The sequence below is a fragment of the Henckelia pumila genome, chromosome 2 (assembly GCF_033568475.1).
Source record: "Henckelia pumila isolate YLH828 chromosome 2, ASM3356847v2, whole genome shotgun sequence".
Taxonomy (NCBI): Eukaryota; Viridiplantae; Streptophyta; class Magnoliopsida; order Lamiales; family Gesneriaceae; genus Henckelia; species Henckelia pumila.
Window position 1 is genome coordinate 47542337 of NC_133121.1, and position 12048 is coordinate 47554384.

A 12048-nucleotide genomic window follows, 5' to 3' on the forward strand; every position below is an offset into this window, starting at 1 on the left:
GTGACTAGATTACCTCGATCTTCTAGAGGCTGTGATGCTATCTGGGTGATTATTGACAGATTGACGAAATCAGCGTGTTTTATACCTTATCGTATGACGTACAGACATGATCAGATGGCAGAAATTTATGTCCGTGAATTTGTTAGATTACATGGTGTGCCGAAGTCTATTGTATCAGATCGTGATCCTCGATTTACATCTCACTTCTGGCGTAGCTTACAGAGTGCTTTGGGTACTCAGCTTCGTTTGAGCACAGCTTATCATCCACAAACAGACGGGCAGTCTGAGCGTACCATTCAGACATTGGAGGACATGTTGAGAGCTGTAGTGCTTGATTTTGGCACGAGTTGGCAAGATTCATTACCTCTTTGTGAATTCTCGTACAACAACAGCTATCAATCGAGTATTGGAATGGCTCCTTTTGAAGCTTTATACGGAAGAAAATGTCGATCTCCTTTGTACTGGGATGATATTTCTGAAGTACCTGATATTGGTCCGGATATGATCCGTGATATGAATGACCAGGTGAAGCTTATTCAGAAACGAATGAAGACAGCTCAAGATAGACAGACGAAATATGCCAACATTCGACGTCGACCTTTGTCTTTTGAACAAGGGGATCGTGTATTTTTGAAGATTTCTCCGTTCAGAGGCACTGTCAAATTTGGCAAGCGAGGGAAGTTGTCTCCACGATATATTGGTCCTTATGAGATTTTGGAGAAAATAGGCAATCTCGCCTATCGATTAGCTCTTCCTCCATCGCTATCTGGAATACATGATGTCTTTCATGTATCGATGCTTCGAAAATACCTTGCTGATGAATCACATGTACTTCAATCTGATGAGGCTGAACTCGACGAGACTTTGAGTTATTTTGAAAAGCCGATTCAGATTCTTGATCAAAAAGAGAAGCAACTACGAACGAAGACTATTCCACTTGTGAAAGTTCAGTGGAGTCGTCATGGTATTGAAGAAGCGACGTGGGAGACAGAATCAGATATGAGGCAACGATATCCAGAGTTATTTCATTGATGTGAGTTTTCTTTAGTTTCTGTTATCTGATATTTGATGTATTATTGAGTGATCCTACTTAAGATTTCGAGGACGAAATCGTGTCTTAGTGGGGGAGAATTGTAACGCCCCGAATTATTTAATTTTAATCCGAGAATAATTAATTTGGGAATATTTGGAGTTTTGATTTAAATTCTAATATTCTTAAATTGATTAGGATTGAAATTGAATGAATTGAGTAATTGAGGACTGAATTGCAATTATTGGACTCTTGAGGGACTAAAGTGCAATAATGACTAAACTTATCAGAATTGGAGTGATGTATCAGCATGTGCACGTGTCAATCAACACATTTCATCAGATTTCCAAGCCAAGAAACCGAGAGCAAGTTTCCGGAGAATTTCCAAGCTTTCACTCATCTTCAAATCTTCATATCTTGAGCTACGGTTATCCGTTTTCGATTCCGAAAGATGTTCTGGAATCCTCTCAACAAGACCTTCGATTTGATGTAAGTTTTTCTGTCTTTCATGTTGGTTTGAGAATTCGAAATGGACAGGGATCAGAAGTTGGAATGAATTTGATGGTTTTGATCTTCTAGCTTTGATGTTCTTGAAGTTTGGTTGAAGAGTGATGTGTATATCATGTCCTTATGATTTCCAGATATGTTTCGATTGATATATACTTGCTGATATGTTGAGTTGAGTTGTTGAACATCTGATATGAATGTGAGAAATGATTTAGAGTTGTTCGGGATCGCCGAAGTAATACCAAAATGCTGTCGAACTCTTGAATCGAAGTGATTTGCTATTGTTTTTGGAATTTGAAGTTGTTGAGCTCTTAGCTGATGATTCTTTGCTTGTTATGTTGTTGTTTCAGTGCTTGAACAGGACATTTCAATTGATTAATCTCGACTTCGAAACCGATAGACGATAGCACAAGGTTGGTAGAGTTTCCTTTGGCATTCTTGTTGAAGTTTGGGGTTGATCTTGAGCAGATTTTGAGTTGTGCTTGGTGCTTGATATTGTACAGCTTTTGACAAGTTTGAAGACCTCCTAGACATTACATTTGAAAGGTAAAAGTGGACTACAATTTGATTGGGATTATAACTCGAGATGGTTTGTATCGAGTTCCCTCAATTCACATACTTGTTTGTTTAAGTGCTCTTATGTGCTTTCTTTTGATTACTTGAATAAGTTCTTGATATAATGAATGCCCTGATTATGTTACATGTTGCATTCATCTTGATGACTTATTCCCTTGAGTTTGAAATGAACGGATACGTTCGAATAGACGATTTGAGGGATTGTATATGTATGGCCTGGGTGGTTGTTTGAGCCTAGCGTCTGAGCTGCATATATAATGGCTTCAAAGTCTAGAGGAGCAAGATAGTAGCCCCGCCTCGATAGGGTGTGTCGGTGGATTAGCTATGATATATTCTTCTCGGGATCCCAATTGATGAATGATGAAAAGAACCTTGTTTTGAAAGCATGCATTGTATTTATTTCTATATCATGATTGTGATATTGATTATGCATGTTTAGTTGCTTTTACTGGGAAATCTATTTCTCACCGGAGTTATCCGGCTATTGTTTTGTTGTATGTGTCATTGCAATAGGAGGAAGTGGAACCGGACAAAGGCGGACTTAAAGAACAAGGGATGAAATCGATATAGCGTGAGGATCCGAGTTAGGAGTTATGTGTGCTGTCATGAAGTTTAATGAGTCTTAATCATGATCATGTTTAAGGATACTTGTACCAAGACTTGTAGATGATTGAGTTGTGGTTTTGTTGATGTTTATAGGATTGGAAATATGTTGTAAATCCTTGAATCAACATAAGGTGTCTTGATCTGGATATATGACAATGTTATTGCATGTTATGAGAATGATGATTATGTTGTAAAGCCTTGGAATGGTTTATTACTAGCATTAAAAGCATGTTAGAATGCATGGTAGTTGTTATGCTTGATTTCATCATGTCTAGACTTTGGTAGGATATGATATTGAATCAATCATAGGCATGATCTCGTTTTTGACAGCAGCTGAGCCATTATTTTTTTTCTGTTGGTTTGGCTGGCGCACGGGCGAGCTCCTGCTCGCGCGCGCGCGAGGGGTGATGCCCGCGCGTGCGCAGTGCAACTTATTTAAAAAATTTTTTTTTTTTTTTATTCTTTTGTTTAGACTTTGATTATTGTCTAACATGGTTTAATAATGATTAATGAGACTAATGAGAGATTAGAACTCGGGTCATCACATGTTACTTATTCAGCAATTCGTGATTGATTGCAAGTAATTTTATAAAGTTTGACCTGGAATTAGTTGACTAATCAACTAGGATAGCTCATGGATTTTGAGTAAGTCAACGATAACGGATTGACATTGGGTTAGTCTAGGTATTTTCCTAGGGTTGACCTAATTAGTCGTTTGACTGGGTTAGTGCCAGTGATGAGGTGATTCATCTGGGAGCATGGAAATATCGATCCTATTTGGAATTTTGAGTTTTTGTTCTAAGTTGTTTCCTTAGGACAGTAGTTTGATTGACCTTAATAGGTTGAGACTTCGTGATGATGGGATTTCATCGGGATACCAAGTCGGGTATATGCCGAGAGTTGTGGACTATGACCATGACTAGACATGATGGAGCGCGACCCTATGCCAGCATTACTCTGGGAGTCTTTCGTACTTCGAAGAATGCCTGGAAGCTTTCGTGCTTCAGGATTTGGCGGTGGAAAGGCTACTTAGTCTAGAGTTTTGGTAACAGTCACAACGGGGTATGGCATTGGATTGGATGGCTGGTTAGGTATCGGCGGTTTAGATATCGTCTGACTGTCGTCAGAGATATTGGTTTGTAGTTTTGTCATAAGTACCAGTCTTGGAGGGATTTTCCTTGACGAGTACGTACTCTGAGCAAATAGTTTTAGTCTATTGGATACTGCTAGACTAGTTGATCTAGTCGGGGTTTGGATGCTCTTGCGATAGGGGCTATCCAGGAGTTTTGATTTGTGAAATTCCTGAAATATTTGACTCGGAGATGAGTAGTTTTCAGCATTAATGGTTTCCTTCAGTGATAGATCATATCCGATGCTAAGGATTATACATGACTATTTGAGGCGTGAGGATAGCGTGATTTATGCCAGTGTACACTTGGTGGTGATTTCAGGTGGGACACCGCGGCAAGTAACCTCAGTCTCAATTTGTTGCAGTCTTAGCAAGAGATATAGTTATCAGGAGCAAGTTCAGCAACAGTTGGTAGTGAGCCAGTATCGATGCGAGATTGGTACTGGTGACTACTAATAGCTATTGTCTGACTTTGTCAGAGATAGGTGAGTTGAATCAAGTGTGATTCTTGTAAATTCTAAGTGTTTGGAAACCGTATGACTTATGGCAGTGAGATCATGATTATTGATCGAGCCATGTGAGATTTCAAAATGACCAAAACCTGGCGGATGGTTGCCATATTTTGGTTGGTACTGACAGGTTGTGTGATAGTAACAACTTATCGACGAGGTCGATTGGTTGAGTAGATCTGTGATTGAGATATCATGAATCGAGAGATAATTGGGACGATACTATAAGCCGTCGTGCTTATGAGTTTGGATCCTTTAAGTAAATGTCTCGGAACAGTAAGAGAATTATTTGCATTCAGGATTCTCGGGTGGTTGAGATTTTCGGAGTGCAGTCGTTTGGACTTTCATGTTCGATAGATCACGGGAGGTGATTGCATGTTTTGACTTTGGTAAGTCATGGCTAGTTCGATAACTCGGGTAAAGTTATCAGTGGTAAGCAGAGACATTCGGATTTAGTGACGTTTCAGGAAGAGTATCTTCTCGGTAAGAGAAGACATAATTGATCTGAACATTGCTTGGTATTAGCAATGGTTGACCCAGTTTTGGAAATAGAATTGTTCCATGCTATTGGATTACAGTTTTGGGAACTGTTAGCCGAGTACTTGTTTAGGCGTTTCCAGCAGTTTTCTCGGAGGATTTTCGTTAAATTGTGATTCGACGAGTGTTGCGGAATTCAATGAGCATTAGCATGCCGATATCAGTTGTTTGTTCGTGGGATGATACGACAGCTGAGACTGTGTTCAGAGTCTAGGGAGATTGTTGTCGATGATTTCCCAGTACGTTCTGATGTGCTATTCCATTGAGGTGTTGGGATCGACCGAGATCGATCGGGTAAATTCGTTGGTTTACCGCATGTGTCGTGGATTGCGCGAAGGGTTGAGGTGAACTAGTTTTGTTCTTCTTGGTAGCAATTCAAGTGTGACTTGGGATTGTTATCTATGGTTGGATAACCAGTGTTGCGAATTCAATTGATATCTCGAGTGACAAGATAGTGGTGATCTTTAATCTAGACTACTAATGTTGTAGGTGTTGCGGTCCCATCTATGTGTTCAGCATTATAGCGGTGATATTCTTTGAGAATATTAGTCAGCATCGAAGAAAATAAGTACGGAATGTAAGTCTGTCGATGCTAGGAACTTTTGGGATTGGTTGTTATCCATGGCAGGACGTCAAGTGGGAATCGATTGGTTAACACTTGCGGTTACCTCTGGGATTCGATGTCAGTGTTAGACCAGTGGAGATACAGGTTGGTTGTATCTGGCTTTCTCGTTAGTACGAACTGATTCTAGCAAGAGGGATAGTCGGTATCAAGTGGTATACTTGACGAGGAACTATCACTGCTAAGGTTCGCAGGAACAGTGGGTATTCGAAGAGCAGTCGAGAGCACTCTATTGATCGTAGGGCTCGGTTATACATCCAGAATATCATTCTACTTCATGGATGCCGGTGGGCATTGTCAACGATCGAGACCCAGGTTTACTTCCATATTCTGGGGAAGTGTCCATCATGCTACGAGCACTGCTTTCAGTTTAAATACTGAATATCATCCAGAGACAGATGGTCAGATGGAGAGAGCTATCCATACCTTGGAGGACATGTTTTGGGCGTGTACTATGGATTTTTGGTTCAGTTTAGCCAGAACAGTTGTCATTGATTAAGTTCGCGTACAACAATAGGTACCATCGTAGCATTGGGAGGACACCTGTTGAGGCATTGTACGGGCGACTTGTCATACTCCATTCTTCTAGGAAGAAGTGGGGGAGACAGTATTTCTGAGAATGTCACCTTTCCGTAAGATTCTCAGATTTGGTCTTAAGGGCAAGTTGTCTCCCAGGTTTATCGGTCCGTTTGAGATCTTGGAGAGCATCGGCGATTCGGCTCATATATATTATTTAGACAATAGCGTGGCTCTGCCGGTTGTTCTAAATAATATATTGTGATTTGATCTAACATTTACTTTCTTGTAACAAACATTTACTTTCTCGCAACTAACATTTACTTTCCGCAATTAACATTTACTTTACGCAACTAATATTTACATTTCCGCAACTAACATTTACTTTATCGCATCTAACATAAAAAGTCATATATTTTATTTAAACGATAGCGTGGCTCTGCCGGTTGTTCTAAATGAAATATGGTGATTTGATCTAACATTTACTTTTATGTCAATTTATATTTATGCACTTATATATATATTATTGGTACCATATATTAATTATCGGTTAATATGATATTAATATAGTGGGAACTATATTATATGATATATTTGTTTAAATATTTAATTATTCTTTAATGTTTATATTTATGCATTTATATATATATTATGGGTACCATGCATTAAATATCTGTTAATTTGAATTTAATATAGTGGGAACTATATTATATGATATATTTGTTTAAATAGTTAATTGTTCTTTTATGTTAATTCTTATTTTAGTTTCTTTTATTTATTTTTGTTAAGCAATCTTAAATAAACCAACAATGAACCTTTGAAGCCTTGACAAGTTTATAATTTGTGTATTTGAAGTTTTATATTAATATTTCCATCTATAATATATCATTGCTAAAATTAAACTTACAGCATCCTCTCCGTGGATCGATCTCGTACTCACGAGTATATTACTTGTAGACAACCTACACTTGGGTGAATTACAATTTAAGTTGTAGCAAGTTTTGGGCGTCGTTGTCGGAGAGGTATAAATTAAGTTTAATTTTTGTTATTTATGTAAATAGTATGTTGTTTTTAATTGTATGATTGTTTGGAGTCGTAAACAAAGTGGTAGACTTGTTCGAGTATCTGAAAATACTTTAAACATGGAGGATAATTCTAATAATCAAGATGATAATAATAATAATAATAATCAAGAACATGAACAACCAAGAACACTTAGGTACCATATGAATCCAATAAGAACTAGTACACCATCTTGTTTAGTTTTTCCTCCTGATGCATCTAATTTCAATTTTAAGCCACAAATCATTCAACTTTTACCAAATTTTCATGGCCTAGATTCTGAAAATCCATATTTGCATTTAAGAGAATTTGAGGAGGTTTGCAACACTTATAATGATCAAAATTGTAGCATGGATATTGTTCGATTAAAGCTTTTTTCTATTTATTTAAAAGATAAAGCTAAAACATGGTTGCAAAATTTGAGATCAAGTTCAATAAGATCATGGAAAGAAATGCAACAACAATTTCTAAAAAAGTTTTTTCCTTCCCATAGAGCAAACTCTTTTAAAAGACAAATTATAACTTTTTCTCAAAAACAAGGGGAAACATTTTATCAATGTTGGGATAGATATAAAGAGTTACTTAATACATGCCCACATCATGGTTTTGAAATATGGAGGATAGTTTCTCAAATTTATGAAGGTTTAATACCTAAAGATAGGCAAATGATAGAATTCATGTGTAATGAAACTTTTGAAGATAAAAACCCAAATGAAGCTATGGAATATTTGGAGTCATTAGCAGAAAATGCTCAAAATTGGGATAATATAGGCTCAATTGAACCACCAAGTAAAAGAAATAATTCAACAAATGGGGGTGGTATTTATCATCTTAAAGATGATGTAGATGTTCAAGCTAAACTTGCATCTTTAGCAAGAAAAATCGAGTCATTAGAAATGAAAAAGAGTGATCAATTAAAAAGTGTTCAAGAAATTGTTTGTCATATATGTGACACACATGATCATCTTACAAAAAATTGTCCTACTTTGCCTTCATTTAAAGAATGCCTCCATGAACAAGACAATTATGTTAACAATTTTAAAAAACCAACATTAGATCCTTTTTCACAAACATATAATCCTGGTTGGAGAAATCATCCTAATTTTAGTTGGAGGAACAATAATAATGCACAACCTTCACAACAACCTTTTCAAAATAACCAAAATCATCAATGTTATGCTCCTTATATCCCACCTCCAAAAAAACATTTTGAAGATGCAATTCATGCATACATTCAAAAGCAAGAGTCTATCAATATTCAAAACATTCAATCTATGAATGATTTGAAAAAAACTCTTGCAAAATTTGCATCTGCATTTAATATTCATGAAAAAGGAAAATTTCCATCTCAACCACAACCTAATCCTAAAAATCAAAATCAAGAAAAATTTGATCAAGAAAAATCTATTATTACTCTTAGAAATGGTAAAATAGTTAATGATCCATATAGTGATGAAGACAAAGATTAGTCAAACTCAAAGAGTAAGGATGAAAATCTTGATATTTTTGAGAAAGATGATACTTTGAATCCCAAAATTAAGAAAGTTGATGATAAATTATCTGAAATAATATGTGAGTCAAATAAACATGTTCCTTTTCCTCATGCATTAGTAAATAATAAAAAAAATGATTCTGATATTTATGAAGTTTTTAAACAAATAAAAATAAATATTCCATTATTAGATGCTATTAAACAAGTGCCTTCTTATGCAAAATTTTTAAAAGATTTATGTACTGTGAAAAGACAATTGCATGTAAAGAAGAACGAATTCTTTAACTGAACAAGTAAGTTCTATTATTCAAAATAATTCTACTTTGAAATATAAAGATCCAGGTTGTCCAACAATTTCATGTATTATTAGAAAAAATAAAATTAAAAAAGCTTTGTTAGATTTGGGAGCAAGTGTGAATTTACTTCCTTATTCAATTTATGAAAAACTTAAGTTGGGAGATTTAAAACCTACATCTGTTACTCTTTTACTAGCCGATAGGTCAATCAAAATACTTAGAGGTATCGTAGAAGATGTGTTAGTTCAAGTTGATAAATTCATATATCCCGTGGATTTTATTGTCTTGGATACACAACCAATAGAAGTACATAACGAAATTCCAGTAATATTAGGACGTCCATTTCTAGCAAAATTCAAATGCTTTAATTAATTGTCGAAATGGAATAATGAAATTGTTTTTTGGAAATATGACTTTAGAACTTAATGTGTTCAATTTATGTAAACAACCAAGTATTAATGAAGATGAAGATGATAATGCTGGAAGAAAATATACACCAAGAAAACTTAAATCAACAGTATGATGTTTGTTTAGTGGAAAATTTTGATTTGGAAAATATTTTTGAATCAAAATTATTTGGAGAAAACAATCAACTTGAAGAATAAAAAGAAAATGTAATAGTCGATCATTTATCAAAAATGATTTTTGAATCATCTCAAAATGAAATGCCAATAAATGAAATTTTTTCGGAAGATCAACTATTTTATGCTACTACTATGCCTTGGTTTGCTAATATTGTAAATTTTCTTGTGACAAATAAAATGTATTCTCATTGTATTTCACAAGATAAAAACAAATTCTTGAAAGAGGTAAAAAAATTTTATTGGGATGATCCTTATTTGTTTAAGTATTATCCTTATCAAATTTTTCGACGATGCATACCCGACAATGAGGTAAGTAGTGTCATTAAATTTTTTTGTTCTGAGGTATGTAGAGATCAATTGTTGTCAAAGAAAACAACTAAAAATGCAATGATTTATAAAGATAAAACAAAAATCTTTCATGATAAAAATATTATGAGAAAATCTTTTGAAATCGGACTAAAAGTTTTACTTTATAATTCTCGCTTGCATTTATTTTCAAGAAAACTTAGATCGCGATGGTTTGGATCATTTATTGTTAAATCTATCTATTCTCATGGTGTTTTTTATGTTAAAAATCTTAAAAATAATAATGTGTTTAAAGTTAATGGACAAAGACTTAAACCATTTTTAGAAAATAAAATTCTTAATGATGAGTTTATGCCTTTATATGATCCAAATTAATTGTTGCTTATATTTTCATTTTATTCTTACAGAATTGAGTTCACTTCCCGGTTAAGTGGCGGATAACGGTACTCCGTGGCTCTTATAGTCGGTTAAATTGGTTTCCCATAATAACTGATCCAAAAATAAAAAATATATATATTTTTTTTTTGCTTTATTTTCAAAATGGAAGAAGCTATCAAAAAACATGGAAAAGTTTTCACTTCTTCTCTTCCTAAAAAGGTTCGAAGAATGATTTTTGAATGCAGGCGTGAAAGATTGAGAATTCTTATGCAAAAAGGAATTCCGGAGGATATTCGTCTTATAATTGAAGCCAATATTCGATTAGGTGGCGAAGTTCCAAAAATCTTACCTATTCGAAATATGTCTGGACTAGGAAAAAACACTTATGCAAAGAAAAGGAGGGTTAAAAGAAAATTGGATGGGAAGCCAACCCTCAACTCATAAGAAGATGTTGAAGTCATCATTGATTCAACATGTCACGAAATGGTTTGTGTTTGTTCCTCATGATCTTCAATAAATTCCAGGTGATATCTCTTTCATCGTGTACACTTTATTTTTCTTAAAAAATAAAAAAAATGTCATATTCGGGTTTGGGGGAGGGTTTATCCTTTTAAAAAAAATTATTAAAATTTTAAAAAAAAATATTTCTATAATAATATTTATTTTTCTTTTTCAATGGCAGAGTAAGGAGTCAAAAACTCCTAACACGCATTAGTTTTTATTTATCATATTAGCACAATAGATTAGATTTTAATATTCCGTATATATTTAAATTGTAAACTACTAAGAAAATGAAGTCTTTTTGTATAGATTTTTATTTATTCTTCTTTTTATCAATTTAATAGAAAATATATAATTGGTGGGATATAAGTTATAAATAATAAATAATTATGTGTTTTCAAATAACATATTTTCTTAAACTTTTATGAGTATATAATTAAAGTGATATTGATTGAATGAATAATAACATGTATAATTGAGGGAATTAATTTGTAAAAGTGCAATATTTACTCACATAAATTTTGTGAGTGAGATGTGAGAATTGAGAAAACAACTTATAAGCTTTTATTGATTATTAAGAAATGGTTGATTACTAGATTAAATCCATTTTAAAAAAAATATTGTTCATATTAAAATTGGCGGCAAAGATTGTTTGAAGTTTGATTGTAAAGATGTAGAGTATTAATATCTCTACTATAATTATCAATGTAATAGATTTACCTCATAAAAAAATAAACAAATAAATAAACTTTGAAAAAAAAAATGTTACATTTTCAAAGTTTATTAGAGGTACTTGGTTATGTAAAAACAATTTTGCAGCCAAGAAAAAAAAATTAAGAAAAATAGAAAAAAAAATAAAAACAAAATGGGTTTATTTTTTGTAAATTATCCTATCTTATTTTAAATATTAGGTTATTTGATTGTCTGCTTTACATAATAACCATTTTCAATGAGTGTATAATTTTCTTCCAACTCCATGAGTGAAAACCAGTTATATATAAAAAAAAAAATATCATAACCCGATAGAATATGGAGTTGAGACTTTTACATTAAAATTCCTGAAGATATACATGTTATAAAAAGGATTTCTATTATCATTTTGATTATAATATTCTCAAAGTTTTTAGAAAATATTTATATAAAAAAAAATTTATATATATTTAATATTTTAATATTGTGTGAAATATATATGTATACCCCATCCAATTATATATTAATATATTAGTTGATAACAAGATTTATAAATAAACATATGATCTCCTCACAAGTGTGTTTTTAAAATTTCAAAGTTTGCAAATTTGAATATATATATTAGGGAATAAAAATCTAACTTGTGATTTTATGATATTTTATTACTAAGGGGCAAGTCATTAACCGGTTTGGGGGTGTGATGAAAC

At 33.5% G+C, this 12048-nt stretch overlaps 1 non-coding gene across 1 annotated transcript; it reads right to left on the reverse strand.

The window, feature by feature from the left end:
• Positions 1-7590: 7590 nt before the first annotated feature.
• On the reverse strand, positions 7591-7701 carry LOC140885936 (small nucleolar RNA R71). Its single transcript, XR_012151348.1, has one exon. It is a non-coding gene; the product is annotated as a small nucleolar RNA R71 (small nucleolar RNA).
• Positions 7702-12048: the final 4347 nt, after the last annotated feature.